The 14,437-nt window shown below is 41.6% G+C and overlaps 1 protein-coding gene across 2 annotated transcripts in view; it reads left to right on the forward strand.

Moving 5' to 3' along the window:
* The first annotated feature begins 1,018 nt into the window (after positions 1–1,018).
* Positions 1,019–14,437, forward strand: part of Cpq (carboxypeptidase Q) — a 434,594-nt gene continuing 421,175 nt past the window's right edge. Inside the window, exon 1 of one of the 2 annotated variants that reach the window (XM_028893764.2) lies at positions 1,019–1,485. The gene's annotated coding sequence lies outside the window, so the exon portion shown is untranslated. The remainder of the gene's footprint in view (positions 1,486–14,437) is intronic. The other variant, XM_028893762.2, reaches the window with a different exon arrangement.

Consider the following 14,437-nt stretch of genomic DNA (forward strand, 5'->3'; position numbering starts at 1 on the left):
CATCTGACACACCAAGAACAAGTCACAGAGACAGTCTATGGGATGTTTTTTTGTTTTTTTGTTTTTTTTTTTGGGGGTGTGTGTGCATGATGAGCTAAGTACAGAAGCTGAGGATAAGCAGCTAGAAATGTAAAATAGGGCAATTTTTTTTACTTGTTGCAATGTGTATACTTTTTTTTTTCAACAAAAACTAGAGTTTGTCATTTTACAGCTTTTAATTCACCTTTGCTAATTTTTTTTAAATTGCATTTTAAAAAGATAACAGTCATATGAGATTAGAATTAATACAACTTATTCTTCATCCAGGATAGTTTCAGAAAAATGAAACCCAGTGGGGCTGGATACTACCATTCATGGAAAGGCCATTTAGGACCATGTTGTAAGATCCTTGAATACCTCACAGAGGTGATACTATGTGGAAGACAACAGGACTGGAAAACGTGTAGAGGGACTGTTACCTGAGAGTTGTGTGCACATAGACGAAAGGACTCAGAATATTCTTCTTTGTGTATGTTTAATTTTTCTTCCTTGTTTTTCTAAGCATGTGAGTTTTCTTTTTCTTAGCACCTCCCTACGCAACCCAGGCTAGCCTGGAACTCACGATCCCCCTGCCTCCATCTTCTGGGTTCTTAGATAACACACACATGTATCAACATGCCTAAGTTTTTCCTTGGTGTGGTTAAGAGGACAGGCAGGAACTGCAAAGTATTTCACCAAGATAACTTTGATAAGAGTCTGGCTAAGCAAAGGAATTTGGACTTACCAAAACACAACATGTTAAAAATACACATGCTTTGTGTATTTTTTTTTCTTGGGCACCTTATAATGCCTAGGCAGACAAAGGACTTTCTGATCACCTAGTTTAGATTACGCCCTCTGCCTTCCACAGTTACCTCCTCTCTTACAGTCCTTCAACCTTGTAGGAAATGAGAAAATAACCTGGTGGTTTGTTTTGTTTTTCAGACAGGGTCTCATTCATTCTGTAGCTTTTGCTAAGTCTCAAAGTCCTGGGCGATCTCCTTGCTGGCTCAGCCTCACTAGTGCTGGATTATTACCGGTTGGGCCAAAATAACGGTTCAGTTGCTTCCCTTGGGGAGGAGTTTGACAGTTCCCGGCCCAAGGTATCCAAAAGCCAGGCCTTGAGGGCCTAAGACAGGCTCAGGGAGACAGATGCCTGTCCAGGTCCGGTCGGTCCGCCACAGCCTCTGTTAAAACTCAAGTCTCGCTGCGAGGAGAATTACACCATCTTCTGCGGGCCACTAGCCAGTGCGGAATCCTCAGCTCTCTGGCACGTGAAAAAGCCAGGCTTGCAGACCCAGGGCGCTGGGGAGAGCGGATTAGTGGGGGGCAGCACTTGTGGCTCCGAGGCCCGCCCAGCAGGCCCAGCGCGACCTTCCCGTTCCCGCCCCCACCCGGACGCGGCCCCGTCTTCTGCAGGCCTCACCCGAGTGTGGCCGCTGCTGTTCCGCAGAGCCTCGCGACCAGGTGCGTGCACCCGGGCTGTGGGCGACCGGCTTCTCCTGGGAAACGGGTGGGAGGGCTGAGGCCAGCAGGCCTGGCTGCCAATGAGCTTCTTGACCGGGAGGCAAAGTCACCAGCTGAAGCCAGGACTGCCTCCTGTCACACACAAACCCCGAGGCAGAGCCCAACTGCTGGTGCCTGTCACCTGTAGCCCTTCCCCAAGGCCCCCGCCTGCCCTTCATCTGCCTAGGAGCTGCCTTCAGCCCCTATCTGGAATGTTCTCTAGTCTCCTGAGTGACCAAGAGGCTTTATGGGGGTAGGGTGGGGGAGCTTTGGGGGTTTTCTTTCACTTTCTGCCTCGTTCTCTCAATTTGAGTGTCAAAAGCTCGCTCTCAAGAGTTGCAGTGTCTGACTTGTCATAGATAATAGCACTCAATAGCTATTAAATGACAATGAAGTAGAACTGAATGAATTAAGTGGACAAACGCATAGGAAATAGAGCAGAGTGAACAAATTTATGACTGGCACAGGAATAGGAATTGGAGTCAGCAGACATGCAGGCTTTCAACTCTGTTTTTTCAGAGCTAAGTGTTTTGCAATCCCTCTGGTTAATTGAGAAGAATTTGGTTGTATGCAGCTGTTAAATAATCACCAGACTCTTGAACCCTGTTATCTACTTTAGCTGGATTCGAGTAGACATGCTTGCTTAAAACAAAATATACCCGAGCTGTTTCTTGCTTGCAACTTGTTCTCCTCGACTTTTCTCACTGTAACATTTAATGTATTTCCAAAGTGCAAAGGTACATCTAAAGGAAGAACCATGTCACTGACTTGTGTGTAAAAACAGACATTTCCTTTGAGTCCAAGACTATGAACAATGTCTGTTTTCTGTAGACAGGTTTGGTTCGGTAAATTAAGAAAGCTAATTATGTCTTTGTGCACAACACATAAAGACTGCTTTAACATAGTTGGCCACTGCTGCAGTTCTGTTTCCTAGATCTCAGGTTCCACAAAAACCAGTTGACCTTGATTGAGTTTGTCAATTGATCTCTTTAGATTTTAATTTCTCTGTGTATGTGTGTGTGTGTTTCCGTGTGTATGCACATGTGTATGTGGGCCTGTGGGGGGCCAGTAGTCAAGGTCAGGTATCTTCCTCAAGGGTTTTCTTCCTTAAACTATTGAGACAGCACAACTCTGATGAACCTGGAGGTCATGGATTCAGCTAGATCAGTTGGCCAGTAAGGTCCAGGAATCCATCTATTTCCACCCTGCCAATGCTGGGATCACAGACATGGACCAGTGCACCTGCCTTTGACGTGGGTGTTGGGTCCTTATGCTTACATGGCAAGCACTTTACAAATTGAACCATTGTCCCATCACTAGCTCTTAATTTTTTAATCTCTAAAATGATGTCAAATAAATTCCTCCTCTGAGTTATTGCATGTTCTTTGGTCGGGGTTGAAAGTGAAGTTTTGAATAATTTCATGGAATTCTACATACTTCCTCTACTCTGTTTGGGATTCTGTGAGTCTTGTCATGCTTCTTTCTATGCAGATTACTGCTCCCTTGTTTTCTTTACCACACTTCCAAGCAGAGCCTGAGATCTTCAGTTGGGAGAGAGAAAAGAAGGCAATATTTTCTTCTATATCATTACAGGCTCCCAGTCTGGGTCTCAGTCATTTCCAGTCAACCCTGTCAGATAATGCCATGATTTTCAGCATATTTGGGAAATTGTTTCATTATGAATTTTTATCATAGATCACAACATTTTAGGGCTGGAAGGAACTTGGATATTTTTAGAGGACACTTAAAAAGGCATTTTATCTAAATATTAAAATATTCATTTGCATACTATGTGTAGCAAACACATAGTTCAAAAAATAAAATCTGTGTTACCTCCTTATTTCAAGTTTATCTGGTTAAGTAGAGTAAATATTTTGCTTGGTGAAAAACACTGACTTTCTTAGGTTCTTTTCCAAAAGAACTAGTTGTGGGGTCATGTGTCATTCTGATATGAAATGTTCAGGGTTGATATTTATGGTGCTCAGGCCACACACTTAACTGTTCATCTAAACTTCTTACTTATGTTGCCCCATTTAATCCTCACCATAAACCTAAGAGCAAGATCCAACTGAAGCTCCTTTTGACCTTACTAACAACCCTGATGACCTGAGTAAAATCCCTGATGTGGAAGAAGAGAACTGTTTCTGAAAGTTGTCCTCTGATTTCCATATATTCACCATGGTGTGCATTTGGGCAACAGACACACACACACACACACACACACACACACACACACACACACACACACACACACAATGTAATAAAAATTGTCAGCCAGGTTTGATGACACACACTTGTATTTCCAACACTGGAGATGCTTAGACAGGAGGATTGCTGTGAGTTCAAGGACAGCCTAGACTACCTGGTGAGATGTAGTCTCAAAAACAAAAACAAAACCGAAACAAAAATGTTTGAATTCCACTATGATTCCATAATTTGAACTTAAATGCTCATGTATCTTAATAACTTCACTGATTTAGGGAATTTAAAGTGGTTGACACTGAGGGTTGTCATCAGTGAACAGTACCTAAGGGCTGTACCATGAGATCTAAATCTAAGCACTGGTGTGTGTGTGTGTGTGTGTGTGTGTGTGTGTGTGTGTGTGTGCGTGTGTTTATTTTCTAGCTTTGTGTCTTTGGTGAGAGGCTGCTTGCCAACATACTAATAGAGAACAGTGGGAATGCAAGATGGGCTTGCAAGACCCTTATAATTAATTGATGAGAACAAAAAACTGGCCTATAAAATAAGTAGAAATTTATTTTGCTTCCTGTGTCTGCCAGGTTTAGCCTCATGGAAGGCAGAGGCCAATGGTAGCTGCCTGGAAGTCTGAGAGCCCATGCCAGTTTGATTTAGCTCAGGAGGCTGGTGCTTTCTGCCCTGGAGGCTGATATGATGGAATAGACTTTCTTCTTGCTCACAATATTATGAAAAAAAAATTTTAAAGCAAAATCTTTTATTACTTGCCCTGGAGCTAGAGCTTTAAAATGTACTTTCTCTCCCCCGCCCCACCCCGCTCCCCACCACCACCCCCACTATCCCTAAACCACTTAGCTTTTAAAAACAAATAATCCATTCCTTTGCTTGCCATTGTTGGATTGTTAGTCCTTTGTCTTCATTTCTGCATGCTCCTTCCTTCCCTCGTTTCTTCTTTTTCTTCTTCCCTTCTTTGTTCTTCTCCCCTCCCTCCTTTTCTGTTTTCCCACCCTTCCTGTTTTTAACACAATTTTCCACTCAGTACTTCTATTGCTCAGGAACTCGCTATGCGGCCAAGGCTGCCTTCAAACTTGCTGCAACCTACCCTTGCCTTTCAGCCTCCCAAATGCTGGGGTTATAGGTGTGAGCCACCCCATTCAGCTCTGGGATCTCCTCTGTAATATAGCAAAGTAGTGGGATTGACTGGTGTGATTCTTTTTAGTTACTACTTTATTCAGTGCATATTAATATTTCAACAGTTTACTGAGTCTGTGCTATATGCTAGATAAAGAATAGAATACTGAGTTTGAGCAAGAGGGTGAACTACCACATATTTAATTATACCAAATGGCAATGCAGGGTAGATGTAGTGGCATGCCTGTAATTCCAGGGTTTGGAAGACAGAGATAGGGGTTCCCTGGGGCAAGCTGGGTAGCTCCCGTGTGTTTCAAAGTTGTGAATAAGGTAGAGATGGAGGGAAGATTCTGGATGTCAACTTTGGATCTCTGCAGGCATGAACACATGTACACATACACATGCAAACAAAAACACCCACACCACACAGACACATGCAAAAGTTTTACTTTATTTCATTTTTAATACTGGTATGGATTCAAGGACCACAAGACTTTCTGGTTTCCCTGTGTCTGCCCACTATATGGATGAATTTACATGCGTGGTTATCTCCTGTGGGTCCTCCTCACAGTCAGACTGAGGGCAGCATCAGAGCTACACCTGTCCATTTCTCAGCTGAGTTTTATATTGCTCAACACCCTACTTAGAGATGCTTGGTAAGCAGTAAAGGTAAGTAGATGCATTAACTGAAAAACATCATGTTAAACATATTTTACAAGGTCTTTAATGATCCAGAGATTCAGACGCAGACTATCCTCATACTACTTGATATCCGAGTCTTCACATATTATACATGGGATACATGGTGTCGCAGGTGTATCTTACCTTAAGCAAATTCCGTACTGGTAAGTTTGACTTTATTCACACTATCCACCATTGTTCACTTTATAAAAAAAGTTATCAGTATGATTGTCCAGTTCATAAAAGGGTTAACTTCCTTGCTGAAGATCGAGTCATGAGTGTTTTATACTGGAGACCCCCATTGCACTGAAAGTATCTGATTTTTCAGTCTCTAAATACCACCTCTTATGAGCATCCTGTTCTGGTGCTAAGAATCCTTCCAGCCACTGACCCTCTCCCTAGAGCTCTTGACTCTGCTGGTCTCCACATACCGTCTGCTTTAGTTTTTCACTTGACATGGTTGACAGAGTTAGAGGGAACATACAGCAAAAAATTCCACAGCAAAGCAAGGCTCTGAGATAAAAGATGTTACCATGGATTAAAAGGCAGAAGGTTGTGAATTACTGCCAGTCATGGGAGCTGAGACAGTGCAGGCACCATAGTTTTAAAGTTGTAGTTTATGCAAGAAAGATACAAGCACCCAGCTGCATCTTACTTCACATTGTTCCTGTAGCAACCAATGCAAAGGGGTTCTTTGTATGTAAGGTACTATGCTGATACATTCTTTTCTACAAAGAGCCTGGTACGACTACACCAAATCATACTGTGTTGGTCATTTCCTTTGCTAACAATTTGTCACAGACTTTATCAAATGTTCTGAAAAATTTCTCCTAATAAAATAAATTTTCTCTCTTCTTTTTTTATCTTATTCTCCCTCTCTGCTATTCCTCACCCAGTGCAAAACTTTCCAATCCCTTTTCTGCAAAGTAAGATCAACCTCTCTGTCAGCACCCATACCTCAGATATTTTCCTATTGTGTCTTGTTAACAAACTGAAAAAGATGAGAAGAGTTGGCAGTTCTGTTGCCGTTAGAAGAGGAAGCTAGTTCCTTCCCTGTGTTCTAAATAAGCCTTTACTGTGTTTTACCCATCACTCTCTGCTACATTTCCCTCACTTCCTAATAGTTTTTCCTTTGTACTACCCCCATTTCTCCAATCCTTCAGTTTCTCATTTTTTTTTTAATTTATTTGTTTGCTTCATTTTGGTTTTCTTTTTTAATGATATCTCCCTGGGTAGCCCAGATTGGGCTCAAACTTGCAATCCTGTTTCTGCTTCCTTAGTATCTGACATAAGGATTAGAACTCTAAAACTCTACTTAAAATACGATACACAGTTATTAGTCAAGTCTGTTTTCCTTTTTATTCCTACGTGCTCTGTCAAATAGATGTGTCATTTTAGATTGGAGATCCGTTGTAGGGTGGCAGCACCTCCACCAAGTGCCCTCACAACACAAACTAGAGGGCATATACTGGTCACTCTGCTTGAATGGTCCGCAGGTGCAGCTAGCTGTCCCTGTTCTCCCAGTATATTCTCTCATTTTATAAGAATTCATCACTAATGAAATCTTCATTTGCCAATTTATGCAATACAAATGTGTCAAAAGTATTTTATGCTTTATTTTCCATATTTACCTATTATTAAATCCTGCCCACTCTAATTTCTAAGAATATCTCAAGCTTACCCCTGTTTCATGTGGCCCACAGCAACAGGATCTCCCATGATCCATTGTCTTCCCGGCTCTGCCTCTCTCCACTTCAATTCCTATAAAACATTCTTGGTACAGCTGCTTTCTTTTTTTCTTTTCTTTTCTTTTTTTTTTAAGTCCAGACATATTACTTCTTTGGAGAAAATTTAAAAGCCAGGTAAAGGGTACACATCCATATAATCCCAACACTTAGGAGGCTAAGACAGGAGGATCTCAAGTTAAGGACTGTTAATAAATTGCACCAAAAATGTTAGTAAACTGTTTGCAAAAGGTGAGTTTTGCAACTCTGTGGGTTTGGTGTCCTGACTACCTGGGGAGTCAGGCAATACCTTGAGCTGTGTAGCACAGCTCTGATGGCTGAACTGCAAGGAGACAGTTCAGCCCTGGAGGGTGAGGTATCCCGGACACCTCAAGCTGCTCAGAACAGCAGCTCTGCCCTGTAAGTGTTCCGGACACCTGGAGCTGTGTAACACAGCTCTGACAGCTGGGACTGCAAAAAACAAACAAACAACAACAACAAAAACCAGCCCAACCCTGGAAGGGAAATTTTTCTGACTTCTCAGGAGAGTCAGGCCTGGGATTGCTTCGGCAGGAAAGGGTATCCTGACTCTTCCGGAAAGTCAGGGTATCCTGACTCTTCCGGAAAGTCAGGATATACCTGGTGTGATGGGGGATGGTCTCCCTGCAGGACACAGCAATCCTGCTCCTCTCCTGGAGTCACAATCTCCAGCTCAATGTTACCAGCTCTCTCTTGCTCAGTCCACTATGGGACGTCTTAGCAAGGTTCTTCTGTTCAGCTCCCCACTTGCTCAGTCTACTATGGGATGTCTTAGCAAGGTTCTTCTTTGCACCAGCGAATGAAGGTCTTCATCCAAAACTCTTTTGAGAAAGAGATTTGGGAAGGAGGAGTCCAGGAGAGTAGCTGCCTCTACCAGGGTGGAGAGAACAGCTCACAAGTGACCAGGCAGGGCGGTTTATATAGGATCTCCAAGGGGCAGAGTCAACTGTGATTGGTTAGTTTATTTTCTGCTCAGGGATTGACCAGTTTTGTGGGCAAGGGGCAGAGATGGCCCTGATTTCAGGGCCAAACTGTGTTTCTTTCACTGGCCTTTCTTGGCTTTTTGACACTGCTTCTAAGGCTAGGGCACATTTCTTTCACTGACTCTGCTTCTAGGGGCCAAGAGCGTTATGCCAAGAGTCAGGGCATATTTCCTTGGTTCTGCATTTGGGGATAAAGTATTTGTTTCTCTGGCTCATATCCCAAACACGGGCTGTGTTTCTTTCCGTGGTCCTGGGCCCTAGGGCCAGGATTCTACTGTCCTCTGTAATTGGTTAGTTTCACAAGTCATTTGGACATGGGCAGAGATGACTCTGATCTGAGCTAAACTGTATTTCTCTCACTGGCCTTATCAAAGTCATCCTTTCCTAATTCTGGGCTCCATGGTCATGGTGGGTTTCTTTAGCTAGCCCCCTTTCCCTACAGGGACCATCCTAGGCTACATAGAAAGTCTGTGTATCAAGAAACAAGGGAGTGGATTGGGGTGGGTAACAAAGATCTAAATAACTTGGCATTCAAGAACCCTTTGTTACTGAGTGATACACATCCCATCTTCTCTGCAGCTGTACTGGACCTCCATCACTCTAGGAAGGCTGTGCCCATGTTCACCTCTTTCCCCTTGCCTTTGTGGTTCTCTTTGCTTAGAATATCTCTTTCTTTCCTCCGATCCTTTAGGCCTTAAAACACAGTTTAAAAAATCTAACCATTCTATAAAATCTTTCTAAATTCCAGTCACATCTCTTTCCTGGGAGAATAAATGGCCACTACTCCCATATCTTTCACATGACTCTGTAATCATGGGTTCTGGGCATCCAAACTCCAGTCATTAAGTGTGAAGCAAGTATTTTTCAAAGCAAAGGCCATTACATTAGACCCAGAGCCATTTCATACTGTTAACAGATATAAACTATAAGAAAGGAGTATTTATGATTCTCTAAGAATCATGTAGGAGACAGGACTCCAGGCACACTTGTGAGGAATTATGTAGATTAGGTTAATACACACTGTAGCTATGGGCAGCCCTATTCCATGGGCTAGAGCTATGCTCTTTTATAACTTTCCATTCCTTGAACTACAAGTCAAAATAAATCCCTCCTTTATTTGAAATTCTCACAGAAACAGAAAAATAACAAATACATACATGATTGGCAGATATCCAACTATTTTGTGTATGTGTAGAGAGGTGTTAGTGGGGTATGTGTGAGGGTGGGGGTTCTTGTGAGTGTCAAGGTGAATGTAGAAGTCATATATTTGAGAGTGAATATTTTCCTCAGTGACTCTATCTTTGTTTTGGAGACAGGGTCTCTAACTGAGCCTGGAGCTCACTGACTTGATTAGACTAGCCAGCAACCACCCATGACCTTCTTGTCTCTGCTCCCCCACCAATGGGATTATAGGTATCATTCATGGCTTTTGCATTGGTGTTGGGAATCTGATCTCTGGTCCTCTTCACTATAGTTGCTTTATGGTTGCCCTAGATGGTGGATACCTCCTTCACCAAGACCAGGGATGCAGGAACTTCTCACTTTTCAATGTATTCTATGTTAGACTCATCTTCCAGCAGGTTTTCAAAAGTGCCATTTCTATGTTTCTACTGCCTATGGCTGTAGTGGCTCTGGTCCAAGTGAATACATTTTGACTATGATTCTGGGTTTTCCCATCTCTTTAATCTTACAATGTTGGTTTGCCTTTTAGTCCTCTGATGAACCAGGAAGGACTAAAGTTGTTGGTTTTCAGCTTGTTTGTTTCTATTTGTGGTGGAAAGGACAGGAACAGTGACTTGCGAGTGTTGTATTTTAAAAATGGTGGGAAGGAGTCACACCATACAACAGGGCCCACATGGGAGATTTATTGAGGGGAGGGGGAAGAATGGGCAGAGACCAGTCCCTGGGGATAAGAGCAAAGGAAGAGAAAGAGAGCCAGGCAGGGCCTGCCTTTTATAAGGGAGCATGGCTAATGCATACAGGGGGTGCTCTTAGTGTCTGCAGCTGAGAATGCTTTCTGTCAGGACCCTAAGGGCAGGCCAGTACAGATGCCTGAATAATAGCAATCTTTTTATGTTGCAACTGAAAGTGGAGGTATAGACAATGCTCAGTTTAAGTTTCTTGCTTATCCTCATGAGATATTTATCTCTACACTTGACTTCTCATTTCTCTTCTCTGTTTTTCACATTAGCATTGTGTAAGAGTGAGAACATTTTTTGTTCAAGATTCTCTTCTTGAATTAACTGATTTTAATACATGATAAATGTTCTTAATATATATACCCAGTTTGGGCTTTAAACATTTAAAATTTCCTGGAGCTGGAGACATGTCTCAGTGGTTAAGAGGACTTGTTGCTCTTGCAGAGAACTGAGGTTTGAGTTTCAGCATCCACACTGAGTGACACATAATGACAAGTAACTCTAGCTGCAAAGGATAACCTATATGCATGTGTTTATGTGCAAGTACATGTGCGTGTGCATGCACACACACACATGAAAACAATATCTTGAAACATTTGACAATTTATCTTGAGAAATATGTGTGATAACATGGAGACAAAGCAAAAGCAATATAAAAATTAGTAATATTTTATATTTTCTACATTGCATATTTAAGGCAGACTATTAATGGCTTAATGCTTACAAATTTCTCAATGCTCATTTGTTAATATTCTCTTTTATTCTGCCAGTCAATCACTACTTCTCTATAGTTCACCTGTTACAGTGGACCTCTCTATTAGCTGAGCTTCTAAGCAATCATTCCCTGAGACTGGGAATAACAGAATCATATCTCAGAACAGTCAAGATTTTAATTCAGAGAAAGGAACTGGGTCTATTGCTAATAAAACTACTGAACATTTAACTTTACACTTTTAGAGATGGAGTAAACACCTTGCAAGTTATTTTTCTAACATTTAACTTTACACTTGTAGAGATAGAGTAAACACCTTGCAAGTTATTTTTCTAATTCAGAACAAGCAGTAGCAAGATTGGCAGGGGAAGGACTGATGTGTGCCCATGTGGGAAGAAGGATTCTGCTTTGAAAACACAGATGGGTCTTTGGATGGGGAAGTTTATGAGGTTCGGAGAACCATGAAACATCTTTAGAAGCTAAGTCCAACAGAACAAATGGGAGGCTGTTTGCTGGCTTGGCATTGGGGCCTGTCTGGCACAAACTACACTGTGAACAACTTTTCAGACATTTGCATCTGCATACATGACACTGGATTCTCAAAGTGTCCAATTAAACACTTGTCAATGGGAGAAATGTTTGCTTCCTCAGAAGCCTTGGTGTCAGCCTTGGCCTCTGTTACAGAAGCAATTCCAGCTGAAACTGTTGTGGGTTTTTCCTCTCTGGTCTTGATCTTGTCTTTATTCAGACAAAGAAAGCTCTTGAAAGCTGTGGAAACTGTGTCAAGTTGTGGGTCATAGAGCCAGGTTAGGTAACTAAAGGAAAATACCCAGGCAAAAAGCACTTTTCAAACCAAAGAGCACTCTAGAGCTTTAATTTCTTTGGATTTTAAACTGTTGGTGCTTGAAGTGTTTTAGAAAATGATTGCCTCTGAGAAAAAGAAAGGAAGGAAGTACTGACATATTCTAAATACACTCCCCACCCCCACATTTGTTTTTTCAAGACAGAGTTTCTCTGTGTAGCCCTGGCTGTCCTGGAACTCACTTTATAGATCAGGTTGGCCTCCAACTCAGAGAAATGCATGCCTCTGCTTCCCAAATGCTGGGATTAAAGGCATGAACCACCACCCGGCTTAAATATTTTTTAAAAAATAGTTAAAACATGTATTTTAGATATTTTAAAAACAAAATTCATTTTTCAACACTTGAACAAACATTTCTGGAAGTATCGGTGGCAGTTATGTGTGTTTCTATCCTTGTTGAAAGAAATGTTTAAGAAGTGTCTGTGATGGGAACAGCAATGAATACAGAGAGATAGCAGAAGAACACAGGACAAGAGTCAAGAAAACTTTTGTTTTGTCTTTGGAAAAGTTGTAATATATTAATAGGGGAAAAACCCACAACCAACTTATATATCCTTGAGGAAGCTTTCTTATTCCCCTGGCATCAGTTTCCTAATCAATAAAATATATAATATAACATCAAAAGTATCAGTGATTGTCATCAGTATTAAATAACATAATATTTGTAAACTACTTTAATTATACTTGGCTCTCCTTCTAAGTGGGATCTTATAAATACTTCACACATGCTAGTGAGTCACAAAATACTTTTCAGATTGACAAGGTTTACACATTCCTGTGTGATGAAGGAAAGGAACAAAGATAGGGGGAAAGCTCAGATATTTGGAGTAATGTGGGTCAAAAATTCAGCATTGGGATGCTTGATAGGCATTTCCTTCACTGGGTGAGAGCTGAGAAGCAGTGTGTAGATGGAGATGGAGACAGAAAAACATTGAGGAAAATACAAACCAACTCATGACCATAAAGCTGTCCTCTCAGTTGTGAAGAGGAGAGCTTTTTCTGAGCCTCAGAGAAGGGGCAGGATTTGGAGCTTCAGTAGAGTAGAAGAATTTTGTAGCAGCTGCTGTAGGGAACCTGATAAGTGTCAACTGAAGATAAATATAAGGGTTGCCCAGCAATACAGAGGATACTGCTGGGGTCAGGCACTTGGTTTATAGCAGAGATGTTTGGCATGGTGATTTGACTGTTGGTGGTAACATGGTGCACCCTGGAGCATGCACAAAGAAAATCCAGTTTTTGTTCTGAGGAAAGTGAAGGGGGATAAGAAAGAAAGGCAGGGGAATTATAAGATGCTAATGATAACATTATTAGAGTTATTAACCACCAAATGCAGTTGTGGGTTAATCTGACTCTGAAGTGATAGGATACATTGGTGATAGAGAGACTGGACGATAAGGCTCTTCCCTCAGCCAAGACCCATGTGGTAGCTCTGTGCCACACAAGTGCTGAACGATGAATGGATGATAAAGGTAATGGACACAGTTCATTTTAAGAGTTAACAAAGTGGCAGGTCCTCTGTATGATAACCATCTTTCCCTTGAGATACTTTGTCAGTGACATAACCTGGGTAATTTAAATTGAGGTTGTGAGATATGTTGAGGAAAGTAAGTATAGGGTGCAAGAACATCATAGAAAAAGATATTCAACCTGTGCAGAGAGAGAGCAAAGCTCAAGAAAAGCATCCTGGAAATGATGTTGCCCAAACAAAGTGATTGTTAAGTATATGAAGAGTGATGGAAGGGAGAGGAGAAAGCAAGTCAACAGAGCAGGGGGTTGATTTGGCCAAGACATATAAAGGGTTTCCTGGGACAGTGGTGACTGATATGATCTGTGTGTGATTCTGGGTCCAGAGTCCAAACAGTCTGCTATGGATTGATCTCTGATACTGTAGTTTCCATTTATTGCTCAGCCCATCCTGCTTCTATATACTCTGAATATAAACTCCCGGTACATGGTGGACATAATTCACATCTTAGTCACACAAATGCAAACAACTTCTACCTGTGACACCCACATGCTTTAAATAGTGTGACTTTTACTCAGGAGTAGTGAGGCCGATAGAAGAGAAGACACCTACCATAGAAAGGATGGTTTGTTATAGTTCCAAAGAAGACCTTTGGCAAAATCCTGGATCAGGGCAGGAGGATTACCCAAAATATGTCAGGGACAAGGACAGACTCTCTAGTTAGTGGGGCAAAAAGATAAAAGTCAAAGCAACAGAAAAGAAAAACAAATCTGAAAATAAGATAATTCAGTGGCTAGTCACAGGCTATACCTAGAAGTCTACTACTAACAGGATGCTTAGGGCCATATTGGTTGGGTCGTTTGGCACTACATATCTCAGGCTAGGTAGCTTCATTTTGCCTTGTTCTGAGAGTTGGTCTAATGCTTTGCTTTTCTTTGTTTGTGTAGTTGCATATAATTCCTAAAATGCAGTGTTTAACAAGCAAACTGGAGCTTTAAAGCCTATTTAAAGCTTTCCAGTTCCTTGGACTAAATAATGGTATTTTCCTACAAGCCTGCAACACAGCTATATTCCCTACCCCTTTATCAGCTTTTGTATTGTATACAGTGGCTGCCACATTTTTTCCTCCCTTTTTAACTTTGCTTCTATTGATTTAAAAAAATACAAAAGAAAAAATACAAAGAATAGGTTTCATTATGAC

This window comes from Peromyscus leucopus, chromosome 20, assembly GCF_004664715.2.
Source record: "Peromyscus leucopus breed LL Stock chromosome 20, UCI_PerLeu_2.1, whole genome shotgun sequence".
NCBI lineage: Eukaryota > Metazoa > Chordata > Mammalia > Rodentia > Cricetidae > Peromyscus > Peromyscus leucopus.